General features: G+C 48.4%; 1 protein-coding gene across 1 annotated transcript in view; it reads right to left on the minus strand.

The window, feature by feature from the left end:
- The window catches only part of LOC144497116 (proteasome subunit beta type-8-like), an 811,476-nt gene extending 790,281 nt beyond the window's left edge, over positions 1 to 21,195 (minus strand). Inside the window, 1 exon segment of the mRNA XM_078217906.1 lies at positions 20,998 to 21,195. The gene's annotated coding sequence lies outside the window, so the exon portion shown is untranslated.
- Between the last annotated feature and the right edge of the window lie 632 nt (positions 21,196 to 21,827).

The following is a 21,827-nucleotide window of genomic DNA, read 5'->3' on the forward strand; positions in this document are numbered from 1 at the left end:
ATTTTAAAGGTAGTTTACAGAGAACAAGTTGCACTTCGAGGTGCTTCAGTACAACTGGGATACATGTAATATTCACTGTGTACATGCAGTCATGATGTGGAGATGTCGGCGTTGGACTGGGGTAAACACTGGAAGAAGACTAACAACACTTATTTATTTATTTTTCAGTTAAATTTGTGTAAAATAATCGGAGGTTTTTTAAAATCCAAAACAGGAAGTAGGCCCAGGAGAAGCCTGGGAAGGTTTTTGGAGGGTTTAAAAGCAGGCCACACTTTTGAGCGGGCAACGTCGGGAGCGGGCAGGGGAGTGAGTGCGAAGCAGAGTGAAAGCTGTAAGAGCTTTGGCTCACAGGGCTTCGGGGGGAAAGGGCGAGTAAGGGTGAGTTTTTTTTAAATTTCTAATTTACTTTTCTCTGTGTACCTTGGTAGAAAGAGTGAAATAAAGAACAAAGAACAAAGAACAGTACAGCACAGGAAACAGGCCCTTCGGCCCTCCAAGCCTGTGCCGCTCCTTGGTCCAACAAGACCAATCGTTTGTATCCCTCCATTCCCAGGTTGCTCATGTGACTATCCAGGTAAGTCTTAAACGATGTCAGCGTGCCTGCCTCCACCACCCTACTTGGCAGCGCATTCCAGGCCCCCACCACCCTCTGTGTAAAAAACGTCCCTCTGATGTCTGAGTTATACTTCGCCCCTCTCAGCTTGAGCCCGTGACCCCTCGTGATCGTCACCTCCGACCTGGGAAAAAGCTTCCCACTGTTCACCCTATCTATACCCTTCATAATCTTGTATACCTCTATTAGATCTCCCCTCATTCTCCGTCTTTCCAAGGAGAACAACCCCAGTCTACCCAATCTCTCCTCATAGCTAAGACCCTCCATACCAGGCAACATCCTGGTAAACCTTCTCTGCACTCTCTCCAATGCCTCCACGTCCTTCTGGTAGTGCGGCGACCAGAACTGGACGCAGTACTCCAAATGTGGCCTAACCAGCGTTCTATACAGCTGCATCATCAGACTCCAGCTTTTATACTCTATACCCCGTCCTATAAAGGCAAGCATACCATATGCCTTCTTCACCACCTTCTCCACCTGTGTTGCCACCTTCAAGGATTTGTGGACTTGCACACCCAGGTCCCTCTGTGTTTCTATACTCCTGATGACTCTGCCATTTATTGTATAACTCCTCCCGACATTATTTCTTCCAAAATGCATCACTTCGCATTTATCCGGATTAAATTCCATCTGCCACCTCTCCGCCCAATTTTCCAGCCTATCTATATCCTGCTGTATTGCCCGACAATGCTCTTCGCTATCCGCAATCCGCAATTCCAGCCATCTTCGTGTCATCCGCAAACTTGCTGATTACACCAGTTACACCTTCTTCCAAATCATTTATATATATCACAAATAGCAGAGGTCCCAGTACAGAGCCCTGCGGAACACCACTGGTCACAGACCTCCAGCCGGAAAAAGACCCTTCGACCACTACCCTCTGTCTCCTATGGCCAAGCCAGTTCTCCACCCATCTAGCCACTTCTCCTTGTATCCCATGAGCCTTAACCTTCTTAACCAACCTGCCATGTGGGACTTTGTCAAATGCCTTACTGAAATCCATATAGACGACATCCACGGCCCTTCCTTCATCAACCGTTTTTGTCACTTCCTCAAAAAACTCCACCAAATTTGTAAGGCACGACCTCCCTCTTACAAAACCATGCTGTCTGTCACTAATGAGATTGTTCCGTTCTAAATGCACATACATCCTGTCTCGAAGAATCCTCTCCAACAACTTCCCTACCACGGACATCAAGCTCACCGGCCTATAATTTCCTGGGTTATCCCTGCTACCCTTCTTAAACAACGGGACCACATTCGCTATCCTCCAATCCTCAGGGACCTCACCCGTGTCCAAAGAAGCGACAAAGATTTCCGTCAGAGGCCCAGCAATTTCACCTCTCGTCTCCCTGAGCAGTCGAGGATAGATGCCATCAGGCCCTGGGGCTTTGTCAGTTTTAATGTTCCCTAAAAAACCTAACACTTCCTCTCTTGTAATGGAGATTTTCTCCAACGGGTCAACACCTCCCTCCGAGACACTCCCGGTTAACACGCCCCTCTCCTTCGTGAATACCGATGAGTGTTAATATGAGTGTTAAGCCTGTGTGTTGTTCCCAGTGCAGTATGTGGGAGGTCCTGGACGCACCTGGCCTCCCGGACATCCACACCTGTGAGGGGTGTGTCGAGCTGTGGTTCCTGAGGGCCCATGCTAGGGAGCTGGAACAGCAGCTCGAGGATCTTAGGCTGTTAAGGGAGAATGAGGAGGTGATAGACAAGAGCTATCATCAGGTGGTCACACCAGGGCCACGGGAGGAGGCCAAGTGGGTGACGGCCGGGAAGGGTAAAGCTCGGGTGATTGAGAGCACCCCGGTGGATGTGCCCCTACACAACAAGCACTCCTGCCTGAGTACTGCTGAGGGGGGACAGACCGCCTGGGGGAAGCAGCAGTGGCCGTGTCTCCGGGGTGGAGTCCGGCCCTGTAACTCAGAGGGCGAAGGAAAAGGGGAGGAAGGCAGTATTAATCGGGGACTCGACAGTCAGGGGGACGGACAGGCGATTTTGCGGAGGCAGGCAGGAGTCTCGCATGGTGGTCTGCCTCCCTGGGGCTGGGATCCAGGATGTCGCTGGGCGAGTCCCAGAAATCCTGAGGTGGGAGGGAGAGGAGCTGGAGGTAGCGGTACATATTGGTACTGCTGATGTGGGAAGGAAGGGGGAAGGGGTCAGGAAAAGAGAGCATAGGGAATTAGGGAGACAGCTGAGAAGGAGGAAAGCAAAGGTAGTAATCTCAGGATTGCTGCCTGTGCCACGGGAAGGTGAGGGCAGGAATGGAGTGAGGTGGAGGATGAATGTGTGGCTGAGGGACTGGTGCAGGGGGCAGGGATTCAGGTTCCTGGATCATTGGGACCTCTTCAGGGGCAGGTGTGACCTGTACACAAAAAACGGGTGGCACTTGAATCCCAGGGGGACCAATATCCTGGCAGGCAGGTTGGCTAAGGCTACTGGGGAGAGTTTAAACTAGATAGGTTGGGGGGAGGGGATCAAAATGAGGTGACTGAGAGTGAGGAACATAGCTCGCAAACAGAGAAGGGTTATAGACAGTGCAAGAGGACGGATGGACAGGGAATAGAGAAGGGGAGAGCTCAGACCAAAGGATTGAGATGTGTATAGTGAATGAAGGGGATGAGCTCAGAGCGTGGATCGATGCCTGGAAGTGTGATGTGGTGGCCATTACGGAGACTTGGATGTCTCAGGGACAGGACTGAATACTCCAGGTTCCGGGATTCAGATGTTTCAGGAAGGACAGGGAGGGAGGCAAGAGAGGGGGTGGAGTGGCACTGCTGATCAGGAATAGTGTCACAGCTGTAGAGAAGGTGTATGCTGTGGAGGGATTGTCCACTGAGTCTCTGTGGGTGGAAGTTCAGAGTGGGAAGGGACCGGTCACTTTGCTGGGAGTTTTCTATCGGCCGCCCAATAGTAACGGGGAGGTGGTGGAGCAGATAGGGGAACAGATCCTGGAGAGATGCAGTAATAGCAGAGTTGTTGTGATGGGAGACTTTAATTTCCCAAACATAGATTGGAATATCCCTAGGGTAAGGGGATTGGATGGGGAAGAGTTCGTTAGGTGTGTTCAGGAGGGTTTCCTGACACAGCATGTGGACAAGCCTACAAGAGGAGAGGCTGTACTTGATCGGATACTGACCAATGAGCCTGGACAGGTGTCAGATCTCTCAGTGGGAGAGCATCTTGGGGATAGCGATCATAACTCTATCTCCTTTAGGCTTGCATTGGAAAAAGAGAGGATCAGGCAAGCTAGGAAAGTGTTTGTATGGAGTAAGGGGAAATATAAAGACATTAGACAGCAAATTAGAGGAGTAAATTGGAAGGAGGTATTCACGGGTAAATGTACTGAAGAGAGGTGGCAGTTTTTCAAGGAATGTCTGTCTAGAGTTCTACAGGACAACGTTCCGAGCAGACAGGGAGGTGTTGGTCGGTTAAGGGAACCGTGGTGCATGAAAGCTGTGCAGGACCTAGTCGAGAAGAAAAGGAAAGCGTACAAAAGGCTCAGAGAGCTTGGCGAGGATAGGGATTTAGAAGAGTATACGGCTTGTAGGAAGAGACTAAAGAAGGAAATTAGGAGAGCCAGAAGGGGTCACGAGAAGACCCTGGCAGGTAGGATTAAGGAGAACCCTAAGGCGTTCTATAAATATGTGAAGAGTAAAAGGATGAGACGTGAAGGAATAGGGCCTATAAAAGGTGAAGGCGGGAAAGTCTGTACGGAACCAGTAGAAATGGCAGAGGTGCTCAATGAGTATTTTGCCTCGGTTTTCACAGAGGAGAAGGACATGGGTGGATGTACTGCGGGCGTGCGGTGGACTGAAAGGATTGAGTATGTGGACTTTAAGAAAGAGGTTGTGCTGGAATCTTTGAATGGCATCAAGATAGATACATCGCCGGGTCCGGATGGGATGTACCCAAGGTTACTGTGGGAGGCGAGGGAGGAGATTGCAGAGCCTCTGGCGATGATCTTTGCGTCGTCGATGGAGACGGGAGAGGTGCCGGAGGATTGGAGGATTGCGGATGTGGTTCCTATTTTCAAGAAGGGGAATAGGGATAGCCCAGGTAATTACCGACCGGTGAGTCTACCCTCAGTGGTTGGTAAACTGATGGAGAAGATCCTGAGGGACAGGATATATGAGCATTTAGAGAGGTTTAGTATGCTCAAGTATACTCAGCATGGCTTTGTCAAAAGCAGATCGTGCCTTACGAGCCTGGTGGAGTTCTTCGAAAATGTGACTAAACACATGGACGAAGGGAAGGCGGTAGATGTGGTTTATATGGATTTTAGCAAGGCGTTCGATAAGGTCCCCCATGCAAGGCTTCTAGAAAAAGTGAGAGGGCATGGGATCCAAGGGGCTGCTGCCCGGTGGATCCAGAACTGGCTTGCCCAAAGGAGGCAGGGAATGGGTACAGATGGGTCTTTTTCTAAATGGAGGTCGGTCACCAGTGGTGTGCTCCAGGGATCTGTTCTGGGACCCTTGCTGTTTGTCATTTTCATAAATGACCTGGATGAGGATGCGGAGGGATGGGTTGGTAAGTTTGCCGACGACACGAAGGTTGGTGGGGTTGTGGATAGTCTGAAGGGATGTCAGAAGTTACAGAGGGACATAGATAGGATGCAAGACTGGGCGGACAAGTGGCAGATGGACTTCAACCCAGATAAATGCGTCGTGGTCCATTTTGGTAGGTCAAATGGGATGAAGGAATACAATATAAAGGGAAAGACTCTTAGTACTGTAGAGGATCAGAAGGGCCTTGGGGTCCGGGTCCATAGGACTCTAAAATCAGCCCCGCAGGTGGAGGAGGTGGTTAAGAAGGCGTATGGTGTGCTGGCCTTTATCAATCGAGGGATTGAGTTTCGGAGCCCGGGGATAATGATGCAGCTTTATAAGACCCTCGTCAGACCCCACTTGGAGTACTGTGCTCAGTTCTGGTCACCTCACTATCGGAAGGATGTGGAAAAGATTGAAAGGGTGCAGAGGAGATTTACAAGGATGTTGCCTGGATTGAGTGGCATGCCTTATGAGGATAGGCTGAGGGAGCTCGGTCTATTCTCCTTGGAGAGACGAAGGATGAGAGGAGACCTAATAGAGGTGTATAAGATGTTGAGAGGCATTGATCGGGTGGACTCTCAGAGGCTTTTTCCCAGGGTGGAAATGTCTGCTACGAGAGGACACGGGTTTAAGGTGCCGGGGGGTAGGTACAGGGGAGATGTTAGGGGTAAGTTTTTCACACAGAGGGTGGTGGGCGAGTGGAATTGGCTGCCGTCAGTGGTGGTGGAAGCGTACTCAATAGGGTCTTTTAAGAGACTCCTGGATGAGTACATGGAGCTTAATAGGATGGAGGGTTATAGGTAGTTCTAGAAGGTAGGGATGTGTTCGGCACAACTTGTGGGCCGAAGGGCCTGTTTGTGCTGTAATTTTTCTATGTTTCTATGTTTCTAACATCAGGTTAAAGTCCACCAGGTTTATTTGGTAGAAAATGCCACTAGCTTTCGGAGCGTGCTGCTCCTTTGTCAGGTGGAGTGGGAGATGTGGCGCATCTCCCACTCCACCCGACAAAGGAGCAGCACGCTCCGAAAGCTAGTGGCATTTACTACCAAATAAACCTGTTGGACTTTAACCTGGTGTTGTGAGACTTCTTCCTTCATGCAGTCACTCGCCCAAGGGGAGTCCAGCTCCTCTTGGTTCACTGCGGTTAAAAGGTCTTAGACAGTCCCCCTTGCACCTTTGCAGCAGTTACCCAAAGCTTTAATGCGTCCCTCAGCACGTAATTATAATCACTCATCCATTGACTTTGCCGTCAGTTGCCTGGGCTGCAACCTCTGCAATTCCCTCCCTCAAGTGGGCAGCATGGTGGCACAGTGGTTAGCACTGTGCCTCACAGCGCCAGGGACCCGGTTCAATTCCTGGCTTGGGTCACTGTCTGTGTGGAGTTTGCACATTCTCCCGGTGTCTGCATGGGTTTCTTCTGGGTGCTCCGGTTTCCTCCCACAGTCCAAAGATGTGTGGGTTAGGTGGATTGGCCATGCTAAATTACCCCTTTGTGTCAGGGGGCTAGCTGGGGTAAATGCATGGGGTTATGGAATAGGGCCTCAGTGGGATTGTGGTCGGTGCAGATTCGATGGGCCGAGTGGTCTCCTTCTGCACTGTAGGGATTCTATGATTCTATGAAGATTTCCATCTCCGTTTAACATGATGGGTACAATCTGCTTCTGTGACCAAGCTCCTGATTATCTGCCCTATCGTCACCTTCTGTGGCTCAACGTCAAATTTTATTTGATAACACTCCTGTGAAGCACCTTGGAACAACTATTGCTTTTAAGGAAGTTACATGTTGTTGGTACTGTCTAAGCATGAATATAATCATGATCACCACCTTACATTCCTTTTGTCTTTTTGTCCATAACATCTTTGGCAATCTCCCTGTCTCTACTTATCTCTGGTCCGATATCCAGCCCCCACTGCTTCTCCCCACCCAGCCTCACCACAACGGTATAAATATCATCTTATTTTCTGTTGTCTTCTGCTTTGATGAAGAGTCACCTAGACTCGAAATGTTGGCTTTATTCTCTCTCTCTCTTAAGATGCTGTCAGACCTGCTGAGATTTTCCAGCATTTTCTGATTTTGTTCCAGATTCCAGCACCCACAGTTATTTGCTTTTATATGAATGTAATCAGGTCTGGTGTAAATGTGATAAATACTTAGATAATTTTTTTGTCAAGTTGTTGCTTAATTAAGTCTCAGTGTAGGTCAGCAAGCAAAGGGATGATCGGAGAACGAGATAAAACATGTATAGCTTTGGATGCTTTAGGTTTACAGAGGGTGGAATGTGGGAGAGCAGCTCGAGTGTGTTGGAATAGTCAAATCCCGTGGTGACATTGGCAGGAATGAGGGTTTCAGCAGCAGATCAGCTGAGACTGAGGTGGAGCTGGACAATGTTATGGAGGTGGATATGGATGGCCTTACTGATAACACGTACATGTGACCTTTGTGATTAGGCCCTTGCAATCTCTCTGCTCCTAGTTTCTCATTGGTTAGAAAATATTGGCTGGAATTCTCCAGCCTTGCCCATGGCTGGGATTCTCCGGTCCCGCTGCTGTGAATGGAGATTAGCGCCAAATTCTCCGTTCTTACTGTAATTGGTGGCAGGGTTATGACATTGGAGAATTACGGCCATAATCTTAGATCACATTTGCCCAAGCTGAGCTCCAACTGCCATTGTTTTTCTCACCAAGAACGTCCGACACTACTTACTGTGCAGCGGAGCTTGGAGTATTGTGTGAGTGTGCTTGGATAAATCATTAAGAAGGTTCAGAATGTGTGCTGCAGTGGAACAAACACTGAGTGTACAACAATGAGCAAAGGTTTGAGGCGTGAACCATTGCATCAACTGGGAAGGCTGCCAACTCCAAGCTGGTTTGCCAGGTGAAGCGATTGTTATTGTTTCAGAAGCTGGAATGAAGCTCAGAAACACCAGGTGACTTGCAGGGTAGCTTCTGTTCTTCTGTCGCTCTAGGTTTCCTTCTGGCTGAACTTTTGTTGAATTAATTTGGATCCTCAGCAACATCTTATTGAAATATTGATACTCCCCATCCACAACACACCCAACCTCCATTATGTTCTATTGAACTTAACCGAGTAATAGACATTAAATATATTTTCAGGGACTGTCAAGCCAATGCCAGGGCGGCAAGGTGGCACTGCTGCCTCACAGTGCCAGGGACCCGGGTTCAATTCTGGCCTCAGATCACTGTCTGTGTGGAGTCTGCACGTACTCCCTGTGTCTGCGTGGGTTTCCTCCGGGTGCTCCAGTTTCCTCCCACAGTCCAAAGATGTGCGGGTTAGGTTGATTGGCCATACTAAATTGACCCTAGTGTCAGAGGATTAGCAGGGTAAATGCTTAGGGTTGCAGGAATAGAGTCTGGGTGGGACTATGGTTGGTACAGACTCGGGCCGAATGGCCTCCTTCTGTACTGTAGGGATTCTATGATTCTGCATCAACCATGAGATATTCTGACTTGCTGCTGTGTGTGAGACAGTGTGTGCCCATGATGCTCAATCTTAGAAACCTTCCCCTCAGTCTCTGTTTTCCCCATTTAAAGCTCTTTCCAATTTCAAACTTTTATCACTCCACTGACTTCACTTATTGCTTGTTCATAAGACAGCTGTACCCACTCTCACAGTGAGATTCACATCCGAAAATATTAATCAGGAATCAACAGCAGGACACACCAGAAGAGGGGAAACACATTTTAGCCAATCGCGTGTGTTTCTAAGCATTAGGTTGTTAGAACTTTTGCACAGTAATTTTACTTTATGTATCATTTTCCACTGATTTTTATGTGATCTTAACTTTGTCCTTTTTTAAAATCTAGAATGCTCAAATTTACAGGTTATTGAATGCAAATTGTTACAAAAAAATACAATTTTATACAGAGCTTTTAATGAGTCACCCACATTGCTGTGCTCTGGAGTCACATGCAGGCCAGACTGGGTAAGGACGGCAGATTTCCTTCCCTAAAGGACATTAGTGAACCAGATGGGTTTGTACAACAATCGACAAAGGTTTCATGGTCATCATTAGACTTCTAATTCAAATTCCACCAGCTGCTCTGATGGGATTCAAACCCATCACCCGAAGCATTACCCATTACTCATATATAGTCCAGTATTCGTACCTCTACGTCACCGCTTTTATGATGTTCAATGAGGGATAACTCCCCTGTCTTTGTGTAAGATGCAATTTTTTAAAAATTCATTCGTGGGACATGGGCGTCGCTGGCTGGCCAGCATTTATTGCCCATCCCTAGTTGCCCGAGTACGTTGAGAGTCAACCACATTGCTGTGGCTCTGGAGTCACATGTAGGCCAGACCAGGTAAGGACAGCAGATTTCCTTCCCTAAAGGACTTTAGCGTACAGGAAGGTTCTTTGGAACAATATGTTGACAGTCCAACTAGAGAGGGGGCTATACTGGACCTAGTACTGGGGAATGAGCCCGGTCAGGTCATCAAAGTTGCAGTAGGGGAACATGTGGCAAATAGTGACCACAATTCTGTAAACTTTAGGATAGTAATGGAAAAAGATGAGTGTTGTCCTATGGGTAAGGTACTGAATTGGGGGAAGGCAAACTACAGCCGGATTAGGCAGGATTTGGTGGCTGTTGATTGGGAGAGGCGGTTCAAGGGTAAATCCACATCTGGCATGTGGGAGTCTTTTAAGGAGCAGTTGATAGGACTGCAGGACAGGCATGTGCCTGGAAAGAGGAAGGATAGGAAAGGTAGGATTCGAGAGCCGTGGATAACCAGTGAAATTGTGGGTCTAATCAAAAAGAAAAAAGAGGCAGACATGAGGTCCAGGCAGCTAAAAACAGATGGAGCACTGGAGGAATACAGAGAAAGTAGAAAATAACTCAAACAGGGAGTTAGAAGGGCAAAAAGGGGTCATGAAATGTCCTTGGCAGACAGGATTGAGGAGAATCCTAAGGCATTTTATACATACGTTAGGAACAAGAGGGTTGTTAGGGAAAGAATCGGACCTCTCAAGGACAAAGGAGGGGAATTATGCTTAGAACCAAAGGAAATAGGTGAGATCCTAAACGAATACTTTGCATCAGTATTCACAAAGGAGAGGGACATGTTGACTGGGAGTGTCTCAGAGAGATGTGTTGACCCTTTAGAAAAAAATCTCAATTACAAGGGAAGACGTGTTAGGTTTTTTAGGAAACATTAAGACAGACAAATCCCCAGGGCCGGATGGCATCTATCCTAGACTCCTCAGGGAGGTGAGAGATGCAATTGCTGGGCCTCTAACAGAAATCTTTGTCTCTTCACAGGACACAGGTGAGGTCCCAGAGGATGGGAGGATAGCAAATGTGGTCCTGTTATTTAAGAAGGGTAGCAAGGCTAACCCGTGTAATTATAGGCCGGTGAGCTTGACGTCCGTGATAGGGAAGTTGTTGGAGAAGATTCTTAGAGATAGGATATATGCGCATTTAGAACTGAATAATCTCATTAGCGATAGACAGCATGGTTTTGTACGAGGGAGGTCATACCTCACAAATTTGGTTGCGTTTTTTGAGGAGGTGCAGAAACGATTGATGAGGGAAGGGCTGTGGATGTCGTCTATATGGATTTTAGTAAAGCGTTTGACAAGGTCCCTCATGGCAGACTGGTGCAAAAGGTTAAATTTCACGGGATAAAAGGTGAGCTAGCTAGATGGGTGGAGAACTGGCTGAGCCATAGAAGTCGTGATGTGGAGATGCCGGCGTTGGACTGGGGTGAACACAGTAAGAGTTTTAACAACACCAGGTTAAAGTCCAACAGGTTTATTTGGTAGCAAATACCATTAGCTTTCGGAGCGCTGCTTAATGCTCCCTCCACCCACATTGTCTGTATCTTTAAGATCTGGTTGGCTGTAGGGATTCGCATTCTAATCAGTATTCTGTAACTTGATTTTGTGTCTCTGTGCCCTGTTCGAGAGCACATTTCCACTCCATCTGACGAAGGAGCAGCGCTCCGAAAGCTTATGGTATTTGCTACCAAATAAACCTGTTGGAGTTTAACCTGGTGCTGTTAAAACTCTTACTGTGTTAGCCATTAAAGACAGAGGGTAGCAGTGGAGGGGTCTTTTTCCGGCTGGAGTTCTGTGACTAGTGGTGTTCCGCAGGGCTCTGTACTGGGACCTCTGCTGTTTGTGATATATATAAATGATTTGGAGGAAGATGTAGCTGGTGTGATCAGTAAGTTTGCGGACGACACGAAGATTGCTGGAGTTGTGGATATTGATGAACATTGTCAGAGAATACAGCAGGATATAGATAGGCTGGAACATTGGGCAGAGAAATGGCAGATGGAATTTAACCCAGATAAATGCGAAGTGATGCATTTCGGTAGATCTAATGTAAGGGGGAGCTATACAATAAATGGCAGAACCATCAGGAGTATAGACGCACAGAGGGACCTGGGTGTACAAGTCCACAGATCCTTAAAGATGGCAGCACAGGTGGAGAGGGTGGTGAAGAAGATCTATGGCATGCTTGCCTTTATTGGACGGGGCATAGAATATAAAAGTTGGCATATGATGTTGCAGCTGTATAGAACGATGGTTAGGCCACATTTGGAATACTGCGTCCAGTTCTGGTCGCCACACTACCAGAAGGACGTGGAGGCTTTGGAGAGAGTACAGAGAAGGTTTACCAGGAAGCTGCCTGGTATGGAGGGTCTCAGCTATGAGGAGAGATTGGGTAAACTGGGGTTGTTCTCCCTGGAAAGACAGAGGATGAGGGGCGACCTAATAGAGGTGTATAAAATTATGAAGGGCATAGATAGAGTGAACAGTGGGAAGCTTTTTCCCAGGTCGGAGGTGACGAACACAAGGGGTCACGGGTTCAAGGTGAGGGGGGCAAGATTCGACACAGATGTCAGGGGGACGTATTTTACACAGAGGGTGGTGGGGGCCTGGAATGCACTCCCAAGCAAGGTGATTGAGGCGGACACGCTGGGATCGTTTAAGACTTATCTAGATAACCACATGAACAGACTGGGAATAGAGGGACACAAACGAATGGTCCAGTGGGCACATGAGCGGCGCAGGCTTGGAGGGCCGAAGGGCCTGTTCCTGTGCTGTATTGTTCTTTGTTCTAGTGAATGTTTTAATTCTAGTTGATATAAATAATGTGGACCAAAGGTTCTGGAGTGAGTAAACATGCACACTTTACCATCTTACTGTAAACTATGAAAAGTGTAATTGAAAAATCAGTGATGTTTACAGAAACATGATAATTATTTTAAATTTTATTTTCAGTGCACAAATAAGACAGCACTTTAGGAATCACAAACTGCAAATAATTCTCTCCTCCCCCCGATACAGTGGTGATATTTGGTACTATTCTGTTCCTGGTCTTGGTTTCAATCTGGCTGAAGACAAGTCTTCGACAGCTCATTTTGCCTCTGCAGCATACCTATGGTGCAGATCACCAACATCTTCCTGAGACACTTTGATCCACCCATTTTCCCTCATGTGGTACACTGTGAAACAAAACAAAATGCAGTTTACTTCTCATACCACAAAGGTGACAGATTTAATTCTTTCAACTTTAGTTTCTTGAAAAGGTCACAAACAGGAACTTGTGATGCAAAGTCAGAACTGGGGTAATTTCAGGCATTAATATTGGCGGAAGCATCAAGGCAAGAAGCACAGATTGAAGGTAATTGGCAAAAGAAGTATTGTTAACATGAGGAAAAATGATCTTCAAGCAGCTCATGGTTAGAATCTGGAATGAACGGCCTGAGAAAGTATTGAAGGCAGAGTTAAATGAGATATTCAAAAGAAAAATTATTATTATACATACAAGCATACCAATTAGGTGCAGAAGGCGGCCACTCGGCCCGTTGAATCAGCTCCGCCGTTCAATAAGACCATGGCTGATCTGATTATAACCTCAACCCCAATTACTGTCTAGCCCTGATAAATTTTCACCACCTTGTTAATCAAGAATCTGAAAATATTCTAAGACACTGCTTCCACTGCCTTTTGAGGAAGAGAGTTCCAGAGACTCACCAGCCTCAGAGAAAATAATTCTCCTCATCTCTGTCTTAAATGGGCAACCTCTTATTTTTAAACAGTGATCTCTGGTTTGAGATTCTCCCACAAGTAGGAACATCCTCTCCCCATCCCCGCTGTCAATATTCCTCAGCATATGAAAGGAAGTCCTGGGCTGCTGCCAGTCAGTGTAAAATAACAGCGGGCCTGTCAAGTTGGCTACAATATGTTCCCCTGCAAAAGGGAATTTAGGCCCAGATGTGGTCTCACCAATGTCCTGCTCAACTTATATATAACCTCCCTTCTTTTGTAATTAATCCCCCTCATAATAAACAATCTGAAAAGGAAAGATGTACAGAATTACAGGCAAAAGGCAGCAGAGTGACATCTTGGTGAATTTGGACCTTCAGAGAGCCAGCATTAGCATGATAGGCTGAAGGGCCTTCTTCTGTGCTGTAACCATTCTGTAATTCTATGAATGTACAACATAAAGGTGCAGAAAACAAAATTTCTGCAAAGGGTGACCAATAAGGGAAAAGTGGCTCTCTCGATGGAAAACCCTGACTTTAACCCACAGGTATTTTAATGCAGTTCCCCAAAGACAAAACAATGTGGAAGATAGCTTCCAAATGAAACAGGGTATCTCAAAAATACAGGGAAACGCTGGGGAAGGAGGGAGGTGTACACCACTGGGCCTCAAGTTGGTGGTGACCAACTTCAGAAGGGGGCTCTGATGGCGGCACCTCCCCCCCTTTCTGCCCAAGATCTAACTTCTTTTCCGTGCTCCCCACAGACATTCCTCCCAACAGTCTACAAGTTGAGGCTGGGTGGGAAATCCCCCATAAGTGGTCAGTAAATGGCCACACTGAAAGGCCTCAATGAAGGTAAGGGTGGGCTTCCCATCTGAGGCCTGGTTCCTTCCAGAGGGAATCCCATCACTTTAGTTTCACAAATCTATCCATCCCCCCCCCCCAACCCCCGACCCCCCACCACCACTCCCTCTTTTACAGATCTGTACTGGTTCTCTTTAACTCAAACCTCTCCAAGCCCCTTTTGGAAGGTGGCCTTGCATTTTAAATGGACAGTGAAGAAAGTTATCTCCAATTACAACGGAATCTTGATCAATTGGGCCAGTGGGCTGACGAATGGCAGATGGAGTTTAATTTAGACAAAGGCAATGTGATGCATTTTGGTAGATTGAACCAGGGCAGGACTTACTCAGTTAGTTAATGGTAGGGCGTTAGGGAGAGTTACAGAACAAAGATCGAGGGGTACAGGTTCATAGCTCCTTGAAAATGGAGTCACAGGTGGACAGAGTGGTCAAGAATTCGGCATGCTTGGTTTCATTCGTCAGAACATTGAATACAGGAGTTGCGATGTCTTGTTGAAGTTGTACAAGACATTGGTAAGGCCACACTTGGAATACTGTGTGCAATTCTGGTCACCCTATCATAGAAAGGATATTATTAAACTAGAAAGAGTACAGAAAAGATTTACTAGAATGCTACTGGGACTTGATGGTTTGAGTTATAACGAGAGGCAGGATAGACTGGGACTTTTTTCTCTGGAGCGTAGGAGGCTGATCTTATAGAGGTCTATAAAATAATGAGGGGCACAGATCAGCTAGATAGTCAACATCTTTTTCCAAAGGTGGGGAGTCTAAAACTAGCAGGTATAGGTTTAAGGTGAGAGGGGAGAGATATAAAAGTGTCCAGAGGGGCAATTTCTTCACACAGAGAGTGGTGAGTGCCAGAGGTAGTGGTAGAGGCGGGTACAATTTTGTCTTTTAAAAAGCATTTAGATAGTTACATGGATAAGGTGTGTACAGAGGGATATGGGCCAAATGCGGGCAATTGGGATTAGCTTAGGGGTTTAAGAAAAAAGGGCGGCATGGACAAGTTGGGCCGAAGGGCCTGTTTCCATGCTGTAAACCTCTATGACTCCAAGTAGTTTGTTCTGTCTCATTTCAAATTGCAAAATTTCCAGTCAGCTGAAACCTGGAAAATTGAATTTTCAAAATTAAAGGGGCATAGCTTCGGACACACTACCCACTTGCCATTTCCATGCTGGTACAGGTTTTAAGGTTCCTTTTTACGTTAATGAACTTTCTATCCTCATATTGTCTCTTTGCCAGTAGTATTTTCCTCTTCACTTCTCCCTGTCAACTTCATTGTGTTTGGCTTGTTTCTAGCTTGAAGAATTCACCTGACCTGCATCACACACCCTTTATATTTTGTTTCATCATGTTCTCGTTTTCCTTCATCATCCAAGGAGCCCTGGCTTTGGTTCCTCTGGTTTTCTGTCTTGTTGGAATGTACTGAGCCTGTACCTGAAGCATCTCTTCATTAAAGATCACCCATTGTTCCTTTACACATATTCCTGTTAAATTTGGTTCAATTTTTCCCTGGCTCGATCTGCTCAGATCCCATTGAAGTTCACCCTCTTCTGATGTAGAAGTTCGACTTTAGATTATTCCTTGTTCTAATCTAAACCTTGTAATATGATCATTCTGACCCAAGTGCTCTCTCAAAGATGCTTGGCCGACCTCATTCCCCAGCATCAGATCCACCAATGCTGCCCTCCTAATTGGAAGGAAGCTGCCCTCCTAATTGGAAGGAAGCTGCCCTCCTAATTGGAAGGAAGCTGTCCTGAATACATTTCAGAAATTCTTCCCCCTCCTTTCCCTTTACTCGAACATTATCCCAATCCATATCTGGGTCATTAAAGTTCTCCATTATCACAACTCTATAGTTTTTTAAAATTTGTTCATGGGATGTGGTCGTCTCTGGTGTGGCCAGCATTTATTGCCCATCCCGGAGGACAATCAAGAGTCAACCACATTGCTGAGGGGCTGGAGTCACGTGTAGGCCAGACCAGGTAAAGATGGCAGATTTCCTTCCCTAAAGGACATTAGTGAACCAGATGGGCTTTTACAACAATCGACAATGGTTGTGATGCGCGATATAACTCACGAGGCTAGAGATGCTCGAGGAAATAAAGCTTTTATTGACTACTACAATAGAGCTACCATATATAATACACGATCCCAGACTGAGGGGTCCCAGACAGAGCAGTGACCTTTATACCTCTCCCAGAAGGCGGAGCCCGACTGGGATGTACCATAAGAAATATATTACAGGTAGAACAGCCCAACCCTAGCCCCAACAGTAACATGTAGAACAGCCCAACCCTAACCCCAACAGTAACATATATACAGACTCATAGTACTGGCCAGACCCTGGCTCAGTACTACCTGGTGGGAACCAACGATGGTTCACCACATTCACCCCTCCTTTGAAGACAAAGGCCGGCGGGGTACAAAAAAAACAGAACAATTGTTCATCAGTCTATAAGTTCAGACGGTCAGGGGGACCGCACCGTCGTTCTGACCTCCTCAACACCGGCGATGACACCGGAGTAGGCACTCGCGGTGGCGTTCTCCCCAAGGCGGTGTCCAACTGCTCCTCCAATGTCTCACGGGCCGGTTGACCCCGAGGTGATGACAATCCGTTGAGTTCGGACACGCCTTGAAGTGGTGACCACCTCCTGGACTCAGGCAAGCTGTACACGGGAGTAAAAGGGTTAAGTGATGGTCCCAATGCTGCCCGCGCCGTGTCCGGAGGGGAAACAGTAGTTGGGGGGTCTCTACCAGGAGGTATGGAAGCGACAGGGGTTTCCAAGCCCCCTGCTGGCGCCAGGTCACGAATCGAGACCGTGTCCTCTCGCCCGTCAGGGTATGCCACATAGGCATACTGAGGGTTGGCGTGGAGGAGATGGACCTGTTCAACCAAAGGGTCGGACTTGCAGGCCCTAACATGTTGCCGCAGGAGGACAGGTCCTGAGTACGTCAACCAAGACGGTAATGAGGTCCCAGAGGAAGACTTCCGAGGGAATGAAAACAGTCTCTGATGGGGAGTAGCGTTGGTTGCCGTACATAGGAGTGAGCGTATGGAGTGGAGCGCATCAGGGAGCACCTCTTGCCAACGGGAGACTGGAAGGCTTTTTGACTTCAACGCCAGTAAGACAGCCTTCCAGACTGTAGCATTCTCACGTTCCACCTTCCGTTACCCCTAGGGTTGTAGCTCGTGGTTCTACGAGAGGCAATTCCGTATGAGAGCAGGTATTGCCTCAAGTCATCGCTCATGAACGACGAGCCCCTATCGCTGTGGATGTAGCTGGGGTACCCGAACAGGGTGAAAAGATCACGAAATGCCATGATAACCGTGGCAGCGGTTGTATCAGAGCAGGGAATAACAAAAGGGAATCGTGAGTACTCATCAATGATGTTGAGGAAGTACACATTCCGATCTGTCGAGGGAAGGGGGCCCTTAAAGTCCACACTCAGTCTTTCGAAGGGACGAGTGGCCTTAACAAGTTGTGACCTGTCAGGTCGGTAAAAGTGCGGTTTGCATTCCGCGCATACCCGGCAGCTTCTAGTTATGGACCTGACATCCTCCACCGAGGAGGGTAGATTCCGGGCTTTCACGAAGTGGTAGAGCCGAGTGACCCCCGGATGGCAGAGATCATTGTGGAGGGCCTGCAAACGATTCTCCTGCATACTGGCGCATGTTCCACGCGACAGGGCATCCGAGGGCTCGTTGAGTTTCCCTGGACGATACATGATGTCGCAATTATAGGTGGAGAGTTCGATTCTCCACCTCAAGATCTTATCGTTCTTGATCTTGCCCCGTAACGTGTTATTGAACATGAACGCCACGGACCGCTGGTCCGTGATCAGGGTGAACCGTTTTCCCGCCAAGTAATGGCGCCAATGCCGGACGGCCTCCACAATGGCCTGGGCCTCCTTTTCCACCGCTGAATGTCGAATTTCGGGGCCTTGAAGGGTGCGAGAAAAAAAGGCGACGGGCCTGCCCGCCTGGTTAAGTGTGGCGGCCAGGGCGAAATCAGATGCATCACTCTCCACCTGGAAGGGGATGGACTCATCAACAGCGTGCATCGTGGCTTTCGCGATGTCGGCTTTTAGTTTTTCAAAGGCCAAACGAGCCTCTGGTGCTAGGGGAAAAGAGGTAGACTTGATGAGCGGACGGGCTTTGTCCGCATAATTGGGAACCCACTGTGCGTAGTAAGAGAAGAAGCCTAAGCATCTTCTCAGTGCTTTTGCGCTAGTGGGCAGGGGAAGTTCGAGGAGGGGACGCATACGGTCTGGATCAGGGCCAATGACCCCGTTTTCCACCACGTATCCGAGGATAGCTAGGCGGCGCGTGCGAAATACACACTTCTCCCTGTTGTAGGTCAGATTCAGGCGAGATGCAGTGCGTATGAATCTAAGGAGATTGGTATCGTGGTCCTGCTGGTCATGGCCGCAGATGGTGACGTTATCCAGGTACGGGAAGGTAGCCCGCAGTCCGTTATGGTCCACCATTCGGTCCATAGCATGCTGGAAGACCGAGACCCCATTCGTGACACCAAAAGGAACCCTTAGAAAGTGGTACAAGCGACCATCCGCCTCAAAAGCCGTGTATTGTCGGTCCTCTGGGCGAATGGGGAGCTGGTGGTCGGCAGACTTTAGGTCGATGGTGGAGAACACCCGGTACTGCGCAATCTGGTTGATCATGTCAGAAATGCGCGGGAGGGGATACGCATCCAGCTGCGTGTATTTATTAATGGTCTGACTATAGTCAATGACCATCCGGGGTTTGTTCCCACTCTTGACCACCACGACCTGCGCTCTCCAAGGACTAGCGCTAGATTGTATGATCCCTTCCTTGAGGAGCCGCTGAACCTCGGATCGAATGAAGATCCGATCCTCAGCGCTGTAACGCCTACTCTTAGTTGCAATGGGCTTGCAGCCTGGCACGAGATTCGGGAATAGGGAGGGTGTGGTGATCTTAAGCGTCGAGAGGCTACAAGTGGAGCGCGTTGGGCAATTTGGAGGCTGCTGTTCTCTCACCGAAAGCGGAGGGAGTGGCCCACCGTACTGTAGGGTTACACTCTTCAAGTGGACCATGAAATTTAGTCCGAGGAGTATTGGCGCGCAAAGGTGCGGTAACACCAGGAGCTCTCGTAAACTGTGCCCTGCACCTTTAAATTTACCACGCAACTCCCTAGCACGGTGACAGACCGGGACCTTGATGCCATCGAAATTGTCTGCTTGACAGGCTGGATCTGGAGGCCACACCGCTTCACGGCATCTGGGTGGATAAAGCTCTCAGTGCTCCCGCTGTCAAACAGACAATAAATCGTGCGTTTGTTTACCTGTATGTCCATCATGGACTTGTCGAGTCTGTGAGGCTTTGCCTGGTCCAGGATGATCGACGCCACCGTTGGTTCGTGAGCGCCACTGCAGGCAGCTGAGATCGATGATGACGACCCCTGCTGGTCATTCGCGGTCGGTGCCGACCAAAATGGCTGCTCCCATAGGTCGCACGTGGGCGATGGCGCCAAAATCAGCGACCCCTGGTGGTCGCGCTTCTCTTGCGACTCCATCGTCTGGAATGGCGACGTCCTGGCCTCGCACGTGGAAGAAACCCTTGACGACGCCGACGACGAAGAACCCAGCTCCAGGGAGTCGCAGGCCACAGTGCTGTTCCTGGAAGTAAGTTTGGATCGACATACCTTCGAATAATGCCCCTTCTTGCCGCAGGCAGAGCACAACACCGCTTTAGTGGGACATCGCTGCCGAGTGTGCTTCACTCCCCCACAGAAGTAACACCGCAGGCCGCCCGGAGCTGCTGCCGTCGTCAGGCCCGAGGGTGGGCACGCCATCACGCAGCTTTTCGGACCCGCTGGACGAAGTGGGGTCTGTGACTGCTCCTGCCACGCTGTCTCCACGTGGTCTTCGGGATACATTGCCAAGCTTTTGGAAGCCGTTTCTAGCGTATCCGCTAGCTCTATAGATTTAGTGAGATCGAGATTACCTTGCTCCAACAGCCGAAGTCGGATATAAGATGATCCGATTCCCGCCACAAACGCATCTCGAGCAAGGTCGTTCATGTTTTGGTCTGCCGACACTGCTTTGCAGTTACAGCCCCTGGCTAGCTGTAGGAGCTCGCGCGCGTACTGTTCCGTCATTTTGCCGGGCTGCCGTCGTCGAGTGGCTAAGAGATATCGAGCATGCATCTCGTTTGGCGGTTTAATGTAGCGCTTCCTAAGAAGCTCGAGGGCCCCTTTGTAGTCGGTGGCCCCACGGATCGCTAAATATACAGCGTCGCTTACCCTCGCGTGGAGGACCCGGAGTCTGTCGTCGTCCGTGGTGACCGCTGCGGAGGCTTCGAGGTAATCCTGAAAACATTTCAACCAGTGGTCGAAGGTGTTGGAGGCGCCCGCAGCACATGGGTCCAATGTAAGCCGTTCGGGTTTTAACATTTGCTCCATGTTCTCTGTATCGTTTTTTTTTCAACGACGAGAGTTCAATTAGTAGTTAATAAAATTGATGCGCGATATAACTCACGAGGCTAGTGATGCTCGAGGAAATAAAGGCTTTTATTAACTACTACAATAGAGCTACCATATATAATACACGATCCCAGACTGAGGGGTCCCAGACAGAGCAGTGACCTTTATACCTCTCCCAGGAGGCGGAGCCCGACTGGGATGTACCATAATAACTATAATACAAGGTGTAACAGCCCAACCCTAACCCCAACAGCAACATGTAGAACAACCCAACACTAACCCCAACAGCAACATATATACAGACTCATAGTACTAGCCAGACCCTGGCTCAGTACTACCTGGTGGGAACCAACGATGGTTCATCACAGTCTGGCGCTGATTCCCTTGTTTTTTCTGGCTTACAGTTTTATTCAGAGAGCGAGTGTGATGCCGAACACAGCAGAACCCATTCAGCCATTGTCAGAGTCAAACTCCAGTTACTCACATCCAGACCCAGCGGCACGGATAATTCCCCATTCCTGACACCAAAAGTAATGTCATGTCCTTTATCCAGAAACTGTTTCCCTTCCCCGAAAGGGAATTCATCCTGATTCCAGTCCTGAAACCTGCAAACATCAACCAGCCATGTCCAGAGAGGGAGAGACAGACCTTCCTCACCAAACCCGGAAAGTGGAACCGAAAGTAACTTCAGATCAACCGAAACTCAACATCAACCCGGACCGGGAGGCGGGGGTAATGAGGGGACTTCACACTGGGGACTGGGGAATGAGGGGACTTCACACTGGGACTGGGGAATGAGGGGACTTCACACTGGGACTGGGGAATGAGGGGACTTCACACTGGGGACTGGGGAATGAGGGGACTTCACACTGGGGACTGGGGAATGAGGGGACTTCACACTGGGGACTGGGGAATGAGGGGACCTCACACTGGGGATTGGGGAATGAGGGGACCTCACACTGGGGAATGAGGGGACCTCACACTGGGACTGGGGAATTGTGAGAAATGAAGCTCACTCTTTAATAATTTTACACAAGTCAAATTCTGAAGAAGCGTCTTTTAATCGATCTTGCAAGAAAGGGTGTCGCTGAGCAGGCACACTTTAACATAATTACAGCATGTATTTTACAGTTTCTCCAAAGCCCCCGGTACCTCCCCCTCCCCGCTCTTGATTATGTTATGTGATTATGTTTCCTTTGTCAACATTATGAGATTATGTTTCTTTTGTCAACGTTATGTGATTATGTCTCCTATTTCTTGCTTATGTGGTAGTTTCTTAACTGCTGCTATGTTCAGATAAGCCACTTTCTTTGT

The sequence above is a fragment of the Mustelus asterias genome, chromosome 8 (genome assembly GCF_964213995.1).
Source record: "Mustelus asterias chromosome 8, sMusAst1.hap1.1, whole genome shotgun sequence".
NCBI lineage: Eukaryota > Metazoa > Chordata > Chondrichthyes > Carcharhiniformes > Triakidae > Mustelus > Mustelus asterias.